Source organism: Anthonomus grandis, chromosome 7, assembly GCF_022605725.1.
Source record: "Anthonomus grandis grandis chromosome 7, icAntGran1.3, whole genome shotgun sequence".
NCBI lineage: Eukaryota > Metazoa > Arthropoda > Insecta > Coleoptera > Curculionidae > Anthonomus > Anthonomus grandis.
In genome coordinates this window covers 4,090,118-4,101,334 of record NC_065552.1, presented here as the reverse complement: position 1 = coordinate 4,101,334, position 11,217 = coordinate 4,090,118, and the positions used below count along the sequence as shown (strand labels likewise).

Genomic DNA, 11,217 nt, shown 5'->3' with positions numbered 1-11,217 from the left:
ATTTTAAACAATGTAAATATAAAAATGAAATTAAATATCCGTATTAAACTATCAAAATATTAGTACGTAGTAAAGTTTAAATAAAAAAATTTAAAAAGCAAAGGAAAATTAACAAAATGAAAATTTATTCTAATTTAATAAGATTCATTTATTTAGATACTTTAGATCTATATTACTTTATTTATTGAGATTTTTTATTTTGAAAGGAAAGTATAATTTTTTGGTGATTTGTAAATTCGACAATTTTTGGCATTATTTTGACAAATATTTAAATAATTAATTATTAAATATCTTTTAAATAAAGAACTTAATTTACAAAATGATTTTCATCAAAATGAAATGTTTGTAATGGAACACCACACTAATATAAAACAAATATACTTAAGGTATTCATTCAAAGCCAGATATTTTGGTAATATTCAGGTAGTATCAGGTGCACATCAAACATCTAATTCCAAACATTTAGGTGGGGTAAGATTGTTCAATAAGCGAACGCCCTATATAGACATGAAATAATAAATAACTTGCATACTATAAAAAAATCCAATATGCAGTATATCGACGAAAATCGAATAAACCGCTAGTAAAATAAATATTTTGATTATTTAGGCGAATACATATGCCGAAACTGTCCCGCACGCTGGCCGTTTTATTATTTTTACTGGCCTCCCTCCCCCGACCGTAAAATAAATAAAATTTCGAATTTATTGGCGAAAGTCTGTTATTTTTACTACTGAATTAAACTTTTAAGATTTACCGGACGATGTGAACACACACGTTTATTGATGTAAATGAAAATTTTATTCGCTGCGAATAAACATTCATATTTTTATTGCTTTTCGCTGAGAAGTATAGAAAAATATATCTATACTTATGGCATGACTATTAAAAGGCGCAAAAATTGACTAGACTTAAAAAATCTCTTCTATGTAGATTCTTATGGACAGCACAATCCTATAACTAGAATGCAACGTTCTTTCGATAGGTATAGTGTTGACTTGCAAGTTTCTTTTAGGAGTTCTATTAATTGATTTATGTCTTACTATTATCTAGTTTCAGTTGTATTAATATTAGTATCTTTTGTATTATTTTATTTTTGTAAAATTGGTGGATACCGCTAATACATAAATAAATAAATAAACTTAAGACTCGCTTAAACGGAAGGATTGTAGGTCACAAGACACAATAAATTTCTCGAAGAATTACCCTATAAAAACCAAAAAGTTCAACAGAAAACAGACAATTTTAGTGTCAGAGAATGACCCACTCACTGGAGTCCTATTGTTGTTAATTTTTGAACAATGGTTTTACGATTTTTACCTGTTTCTAGGGTCCTGGATAATTTGGCTAAGCTACATACAATCTCCACTGAAAACTGCATCGTGTGATACCAAACAAAACTTACTCAGGTGACAAGAATCGACAAAAAAAACAGAAAAATTTGAGGAGCAAATTTTAAAATGTTTTGATAGTTAAATGTAAAATGCCACCAATTTATGAAGAATTTAAAAATTAGTCTTCAGACTCGTTGGAAATATGATTTGACCCTCCACGTTGACGTAATAATTCATCTCCTGATTTACTCCACATGTCTTGAAGTGCGTACTAAAATGTAATTTGTATCCGCCTTGTGCTATTTTCCTAATTAGTTAGGTTGATTTATTTTTATTTTTATCTTATTGTTATTTGTAGGGCTTATTGTCTACGAAATAATTTAAAACTATGACATGGAGAAATAGTGGGAAAAATTCAATTTTCCTATTTCAAATTTCTTACCTTGGTTATGTCCACCATCGTCATGATCCGTCCATTCTGAAAACTAAAAATAATATCAATAACGTATATTAAATTTCAACAACTATATTACTAACTACTTAATATACACATTTTACTGTAAACATACGACAACGTTGCTTTATATTAGCAAATCGTGTTAGCGCTGTTGCCTTATGTTGCAAAAAAGTTGTGGCACTTGGTGTTTGCAATTATAAAAATAAATTTCTTACTTAGATAGATGCTTTTCATCGGTTTTTTATGACGTGATGTAGCAGGCAAACAGATTAAGTTGCCATAATTTAGTCTAAAATTATTTCCCAATTAAATATGTCTGTCCGGGAACTCTCAGCTTTTACAGAGATTAATTTCTCATTTCTTCTTTCACGTCTTTATTTTCCCATTTACGAAGGCCGAAGTTAAAATTATATAATTACGTCGGATTCCATCTGTCTCTGCAGAATGTCTTTCCCTATTCAAAACGATTGAAAGGAATAAGGCGAAGACCATTCGGTCGGTTTGCCGGAAATAATAATCGGATTTTTCACGTTTTATTAAATCTATTTTAGGTTCTGAGAAATGTGCCAAGTGCTCGGGTTTGAATGGGAACGGCGTGTTTACGATTGATTCAATTTGAATTTTTATTATTTAAAAATTTTCTGATACGCAAAGAAGAGAAGGGAAAGGAGTTTTGCTTTCTAAAGTTTCAATAAATAATATGTTGTAGTAAAGGTTCAAATTTCGCGCCAAATTATATATTCGGATAGTTTGGAGCGATAATTTAATAATTTGACACAGTCAGGTAATATTGCTTGTCCAAGGGGACTATAGGTACAACAGTCCCTTTTATCATGTATGATATTTTGAGTCTGTCACTGAGTAAGAAAATCGGGTACTTGTTATCTTTTAAAGTACAAACAAAGAAATTAGTTCTTATAATAATATAATAAAACCACTTTTTTGACAACTGTGGGTTACTGCTATATTTTGGCTACAAAAAGCAATATAAATAAGATGCAAGTACTATAAAATAGAGATCTGCAAAATATTTTAAATTGTAGTAAATATGAACTAACAAATATGTTAAAATCCTTAAATTGGCTTGAACAAAGTTTTAAATATCAACCTTTTTTATTTGTTTATAAAATAGGCCATGGTCTTCTACCTCCACATTTCCAAGATTTCCTAAAAAGAAATAATGAGATTCATAATTATTAGACAAGGAACAACACTACTTTAATATAATATAAACACTATAAAAAGATTTTTAGGTCCTTTTGATTTGTTCCACAAGGATCCGTCATTGTACCACAAATGACTTAAAATTGGGACGTTTGAAAAAAAAAATAAAAAATAATTAAAAAACCATTTATTAAATTTGCATTATTTATTATCTCAGTTGCGATACAAATCTGTAGTTAGGATTGGCTCCTGTAACAATCAACACATCCCTTCTATTCTGTTGAACATTACTATTATTTTAACAGTAGTCGGATGTTAGTAAGTGAAAGATAAAAATTATTCCCTCTTCTAGCATATAGGGTACAAGATTACTTTATTTTTTGCACGTGTTTTATATTAATACAATTTTTTCACTGTTTAGGGAAGAGAAGGAAGAGTTTTGTTTTCTAATTTTCTCAAGTTGCAATGAATAATATGTTACAGTAAACTTTTAAATTTCGCGCCAAATTATATATCTGGAATATTTTTGGCGCGATAATTTGATAATTTGACACATCTACGCAAAGTAGCTGGATAGATATTTTAAATACCGTAAAATGGGGTTATTTGGGACGCAACATCTCATGTTCTAATTTTGCAACAACGCAAATATAAACATAACCTCAATTTAATGTTTTCGGTAGTTGTAGAGCAACAGGTTAATGAATAAATTACATTAATTCTTTCTAAATTGATGATATTTCAGAAGTATAAAAAGAAGTGTGTGGTCAGAAATACGGCAAAAACAAGTGTTCAAAACTTTATCTGGAAAAGGTAGTCGAAAGGTAAACAGGTAAGTCCAATTATTTTTTTTATTTAGTTTCGTATGTTTTATAAATATTGCCAATATTGTTACCTGCTTTTAGAAATTTTTTTTAGTTTTTAAACTAAATTTTTCTATAAGGTCCTGATTTTGGGTAACTTGGGACAACCATTGTCCCATTTTAGCCCGTGTCTCAAGTTACCCCATACCATTTAAGGTTTGTTCCAATCCATCAAAAAACCTCCCGAAACGGTCCCAAAAGTGTTTTCACACGCATGCGCAGTGATTATATGTTTTGTTTTTTTTTTTAATTAAACCACTGCGCATGCGCATGACACTTTTGAGACCGTTTCAGGGCGGTTTTTTGATGGGTTGGAACAACCCTTTAATCTGTTTTGTTTTCAGGAATCAACATGCCAAGAAAATAAATTCGCAAAGTATGCTCTAAAAAATATCATGACTTTGAAGAAAAAAATATGGAAAGTGCTATAGAAGACGTGCAATCTGGAATGTCCTATAGAACAGCTTATCTCACTTTGAAATAAGGTGCATGGTGAAACGATATCTGGATATTAAGGGTGTCATAGAAAAAGATTTAAAGAAAATTTTTCTGGGCTCGATTGGATTTTATCATTTTTCTGTCGACACAGAGGTGAGCTATCCACAAGATTATGTGAAAATATCAAATCATCTAAGGCAGAAGTGGATGAAAACATGTTAAGGAAATATTTTCAAAATTTAGCGGTTTCGCTTGAAGGAATTCCACCGTATCTAATAATAAACTATGATGAGACTAATCTGACCGATGACCCTGGGAAACAGAAGGCCATAGTTAGACGAGGCTATAAACGTCCCGAAAGAGTATTGGACTCTAGCAAAAGCAGCACCTCCGTAATGTTTGCAGAGACCGTATCCGGAAAGCTCTTACCATGCTATGTCGTTTACAAAGCTGAACATTTGTACGACACTTGGCGGCAAGGAGGTCCAAGAGGAACCAGGTATAACCGATCGAAGAGTGGTTGGTTTGATGGGGTGATTTTCGAAGATTGGTTCAGCAAGATTGCTTCAAAATACTTTCAAAAATATGACAGGGATGTTCCAAAAATGTTAATCGGGGACAACTTAGCTTCACATTTATCTATAAATGTGATAAACCTCTGCAAAGCATTTAATATTCGTTTTGTGTTACTCCCACCAAACAGTACACATATTTGTCAACCCCTACATGTTGCTGTGTTTCGACCATTGAAGGCAAGTGATTAATAAATGGAAAATGTGTCATAGAGGATGTATTCCAAAAGATACGTTTCCCAGTCTATTAGCAGAGACACTAGAGAAGCTTAACATAACTATCGAGGAAAATTTAATAAGTGGATTTAGGGCAACAGGCATTTTCCCTCTTGATGAGGAGCAGGTATTGAAACGTATCCCTCAAAAAGAACCAAGTGCTGATGGTAGTACAAGCACTTTATGGTCAGAAACTTTTGCTGATATGCTATCGCAAAGAAGGATAAACCAAAACCCAGAAAAGAAACGGAAAAAGAAATTAAAAGTTCAACCAGGACTAAGTGTAGCAGTTCTAGCGGAGATGAGAGCAGTGAGAACGACGAACAATTTTCATTGTACGATTCCGAATGCTTAGTTGGCCAGAGAGACTTTGACGATGTGGATATAAACGAAAACCGAGAAGATTTTGACCAAAGTGATATAGAGGAAAACATGACATTAGTTGAACTACGAGATAAGATTAACCAGGAAAGAAATAATAACCAACAAAATGGACAAAAACAAATCATTGATAAGGAAATTAGAAGAATTTGTTATTGCCAAATTTACCTTTTCAGCTTCAACAAAAAAGAGACTGGACAAATATTATATTGGACTTGTCAAATCAATCCACACTAAAGACGGACATAAATCATATTTTTGCAGTTTTATGAGAAAATCTTCAAAAAATAACAAACATTTTGTGTTCCCACATTTAGCCAATGAGTTTGATGTCCCAGAGGATAAAATTGTAAAATTGCTCAAAGCAACGAACGTGAGCATTACTAGAGGCCGCCATACATTTAATGAATTAGAAAATACAGATTGGTTACAATAAGGAGAACTCAAATAATGATCCATTTTTTTCGGTTACAGAAAGTTTTTTTTGTTCTTGTGATATTTTTTTGTATTTAGAGAACATTTTTTTTCTTTCTATTGTTCCTTGCGATACAAATCGAAAGGCTGTGATTTTGAATTTATTTTTTTAGTTCCTTTTTGCTAATTACGATACAAATCGTAGAGCTATCTTACAAGTATCTACCATTATTTTTTATACAAGTGCCTAGATATGCATTTTTGTAATAAATAAATAAATGAATTTATGAAATTCGTATCAATTCAGGGTTTCCTTTCCTCTAAATAATTATATAAGCAAAAAAAATCAACACAAGATATGTGCTGGTCTATTATGTTCATATTTCTGCTGTCCCAAGTAACCACTGAGTAGTTTAACATGCGTATTCGGCGTAAAACGGGTATTCGTAAAACGGGAGTCCCATTTAACCCCAATGCGGGGTTACTTGGGACAGTAAATATAAATATATTTTTTGACAAATATTCTTACATTAGGGGTCATTTATGGTGCTATATAGTTTAAGTTCATATGAAAGAAATTTTTTACGAAGGGATTATCGCTTTTCCTCCCAACAAACTCTGATAAATTACCACATTATTGAAAAAATGAAAGTGAATTTGTCCCAAGTAACCCCATTTTACGGTATATCATTGGTAAAGTAAGTAAGATAATCAGGGTTCTGTCTCGTTTAAAGTATAAACTAACTTTACAAACAAAGGAATTAATTTTTAGTAACATAATAATACCATTTTTTGACAACTGTGGGTCACTGCTATATTTTATCGCAATAAAAGCGATATAAGTTGCAAATACTATAAAATAGAGCTCTGCAAAATATTTTAAATTGTAGTAAATATGAACTAACAAATCGAACAAAATTTTAAATATCAACTTCTTTCATTTATTTATAAAATAGAGCATGGATTTCCTAAAAAGAAATAATGAGATTCTTAATTATCAGACCAAACATAAGAAACAACACTACTTTAATATAATATAAACACCAAAGATTTTCAGCCCCTTTTGATTTGATCGACAAGGATCCGTCATTGTACCACAAATGACTTAAAGTTGGTTTGAAAAAAAAAACTAAAAAATAATTGAAAAGCCATTTACTAAATTTGCATTATTTATTATCTCAGTTGCGATACAAATCTGTGGTTAGGATTGGCTCCTGTAACAATCAACACATCCCTTCTATTCTGTTGAATATTACTATTATTTTGACAGTAGTCGGATGTCAGTAAGTGAAAGATAAAAATTATTCCCTCTTCTAGCATATAAGGTATAAGATTACTTAATTTTTTTGCACGTGTTTTATATTAATAAACTTTTCTCACTGTTTATAAATTTTATTACTACTACAAGCTTCCTAACCACAATTTCTTATTAGTTTTTTCACAGGGAGTTTCTATGATTTAAAATTGATATTCTTAGAAATACATAAAGTACAACAATTTTCTTACGCGTTATTATATTAAAATTAAAATTGATTTGGTGTAGGAACCTTTAAAAATTTTCCTTGTAACTATTTTATAGATTTTTACTTAATTTAAGACTTGTGGTTATTGTAAGGCATATTTGGTATTATGCATCAAAAGTCATATCAACATCAAATAAAATTGCGAACCTTAGCAAATGTCAATAGTGTCAACTGTATTTTACACACGCCCTCTATAAGTGTCTTTAGAACCAACGATAATAAATCAGTCTAAGTTGTTTTTTTGTCATTTAAAATCAACTGAAACTGATTTGAACGATGAAAGTTAATCACTAAAACAGATTTTCATAATCAAATTGTGTCATGTGTCAAGATTCAATTGTAAGAAAAATTAGTAACTGTCAGTTGGCATGAGTGTTATTACATATGTGCAACGAAATATCTCAAGTAATTTTAGGTTGGTAGAGCTGTTTTAAGTTTGACTTGTCAGTTAATCTTTTGACGTAAAAACACCAGACCTGTTCTTTCGTTTTTTCAGTATATTTTGTTAATTTACTCGTTAGCAAATTAATTAAAACAACTCCCGGTGTTTCAATAAACTTCCTAACTCTGTGAAAAACATCAGGTTATAGACTCAGATTACAAGTTCTCAAGAATTAGTGTTCAATAGTTTTGAGATTGGCTCTGGAGTGGTAAACTAAAGGCAACACAAGGAAAATAAAATAGACAATCAAATCCAAATTAAACAGGGATAATTGGGTAGTCTGGAAATCTCAAACTACTGCGGTGCTTAAGAGTAGAAGTTATTATGACGTTGTGACGGGTGCAATAGGTAGGTTAGATAGTCCAGCAGATGAACAAAAGATATGGGGTACTATGGATCCAAAAGCACAAGAAATGATTGGAACAAAGGCCACTTACACGTATACTTTCTTCTGAATATTTTAAAAAGATGTGGATTAAATTAAAGTCTGTCCATGACAACGAATCAGAGATTAGTATTCACCTTCTTCAACAAAAATTCTTTATGTTGGAATATAAGAGTGAGACCTCAGTGTCTTTTATTTCAAAACTTGAACAAATCCAGATTAAAAAGGCCAGAAAAAATATGAAAACGCTGATTTAAAATGTCAAAAAGTTGGCCATAGTGCTAAGCATTGTTTTTTTTAGAAAAAAAGGATAAACAAACTAATACAAAAAGAGTGTGTAGATTGCAAAAGAAAAGGATAGTGAGGAATAACACTTAAGTTTTAGTTACTGGAGTTACTGGAGCAAGTGAGCCTATGTACAGCAATTAAGATTTTTTTGAAGACTTAAAAGAAGTCAAGGTAAGCAGACAAGTAAAATTAGGAAATGGGGATAAGCTGCCAATAAAGAAATTTGAAACGTAATAGCTTGGGCATTTAATGGCAAGAATATGATAAAATCAAGTTTATCGAATGTGTTATATGTGCCAAAATTAAAATTTTACCTATTCTCAACAGGAAGTGCATTCGACAAAGGTATAGTGTAAAAACGGTCAAAGTTTTGCAAATATTTTAGTTCCTGAAAGTACTTTGTATATGGAAAGCGTTGAAGCTAGTTATTTGAATGAAGTGTCCGAATGTTACACTGCTAAAAATAAAATAGAAACTTTGAGTACCTGGCACTGTAAGTTAGTATACCAAAATGTGAAGTATATAAAACCGTTTTTAAAGAAAAATAATGCTTAACTATTGTTAACTATGATGTTTGTGGTTCCATGGAGGAGGAATCTCTAGAAGAAGTAATTTTTTTTCTTTTATTTTAGGATGATTTTTCAAACAATCTATATGTGTATTTTTTAATAATAAATCAGAAGTTAATAAAAACTTAAAAAACTTTATATTCTGAGCTGAAAGAGAAACAGGCTACAAAATGAAGGTCTTAAGATTACATAATAGGCTTGCATTGGTAAGAAGGTCTTGTAAATAAGGATGTTTTAGAGACAGGAGGAATTAAACATCAAAAATCAGAAGTATAAACCCTGCAATAAAATGAAAGGGCTGAACGAGAACCAATAGAAAAATTGGTAGAAGCATGTCACAGGGCCAGGAGCTAAATAAAAATCTATAGGCAGAAGCTAGTAATACAGCCATTAATATTTAGTTAATTATAGACATTATTATTTTCAAAAAGTTTGGAGAAAAAGTATCAGTGCATATTCGTCGCAATTCCATGATAAAAATACATTGGAGTTGTTCTTGGGTTACAGTGAAAATGTAAAAGGATATAGAATCTATATAACAAAGAAAGATAATGAAGAAATTCTTCGAGATATTGATATCATTGAAATTTCACATAGTAATGAGAGTGAAAATGAAGAATAAGAACTTGATAGGAGAGAGCATAGGAGATAAAGAAACCGCTTTGATAAGATGTATGGATGAACCCCTGACATACGACGAGGCAATGGCAAGTAGTGTGTCAAGAATGTGGGAAGAAGCAATAGACCTAGAAATAAGTGCTTTAGAAGGAAACGAAGCATGACTGATAAAAGGGTAGGACAAACAAAAATCATAGAATGTAAATGGGTGAGAAAAAGAGAAATCATAATGGAAATGTGTTTAAGGTAAGATTGGTTAAAGGGATTCAACAAAAAGGTATGTCTTTCACTGATAGTTGAGTTGCAAAACTACCATCAGTAAGAATTTTTTTAGCTGTATGTAATAATTTTTATTTGGAGGTGCATCAGTTAGATGTATGTGTCCGTTTCTTAGTGGAGAGATTAAAGATGATGTTTTTATAATGCTTCCAAAAGGCTTTAGGAACATGGAAGGTAGAGTTTGTAAGCTGAAAACATCTTTAACGGTCTAAAAGCCTCATCGAAAAATTGGATGATAAATTTAATAAGTCAGAAATAAGTATTGTTTAAAAGATTTGAATATGAGTATTGTATATACGTTAAAATAACCGATAATAATAAAATGTATATTTTAATTTACGTGGATGACATACTTCTTGCAGGGAAAGATAAAAATGAAGTTGTAAATTTAATAAAAACTTTGAATATGAACTTTAAGATGAATAATTTGAGTAAGAATAAGCAGTTATAAGTAAATAAACCATCAGAGACACCTATAGATAGGAATTTTCATGAAGTTTTGCTTTATGGAAAGAAATTAAAAAGATTTTAAGATATATTCAAGGCACCATTGATATAAATTTTTGAAACGAAAAACGTTTAGTTTTTATTTTTTAACCGTTAGTTTAGAAAAGGAAGATTCTTCGTTGAGAGAAGGTGTTACAAATGTGCTTAATTTTGTCGTTACCAAGTTGAATAAGCGAACTTAACCAACTCCCGGAGTTTCAATAAACTTCCAAACTCCGTGAAAAACATCAAGTGTCAACTGTCAAATCACAAATTTTGAAATGAAATTGACAGTTACGCCCTACGAGAAGAAACGAGGGTAAAAAAATAAGAAAAGAGAAGAGAAGAAAAGATCCATTATAAACCTACAAACATTAAAAACCAAATTTTCTTCAACTTTCAAGATGTCATTAATTTCCGGAGTCCGGAACCGGAAGAAGAAAAAAATCGCGGCCGGCACGCGATTGTTATACTCCGCCGACCGGGATTTTCCCGGAAAATGCACCGAGAATGCCGCCTACTTGGTCGGGTCAATGTGTCAAAGACCCCGTTTGTTAATGTTTACAGGTAGGCCGATGACACGCACCTAACCAGTCGATAGTTTTCCCATTAATACCCGCGATCCGGAATGAACTTTTCGTCTTTTGGTGCATTTCGTGACCCGGTTTTAGATCCAGGTACAGGTTATAGGGGTTTATTTAGGCAACGGGGTTAATGGACTAACCCTTTTGATGTTATTTGCTTTGATAGGATATATAGGGAGATATGAATTGTAAAATAATTTAGGA

General features: G+C 31.4%; 1 protein-coding gene across 3 annotated transcripts in view; it reads right to left on the bottom strand.

Moving 5' to 3' along the window:
• Positions 1 to 11,217, bottom strand: part of LOC126738661 (transient receptor potential-gamma protein) — a 298,445-nt gene that overhangs the window by 239,417 nt on the left and 47,811 nt on the right. For all 3 annotated transcript variants that reach the window (XM_050444089.1, XM_050444091.1, XM_050444090.1), the window contains exon 2: positions 1,777 to 1,819. The gene's annotated coding sequence lies outside the window, so the exon portion shown is untranslated. The remainder of the gene's footprint in view (positions 1 to 1,776; positions 1,820 to 11,217) is intronic.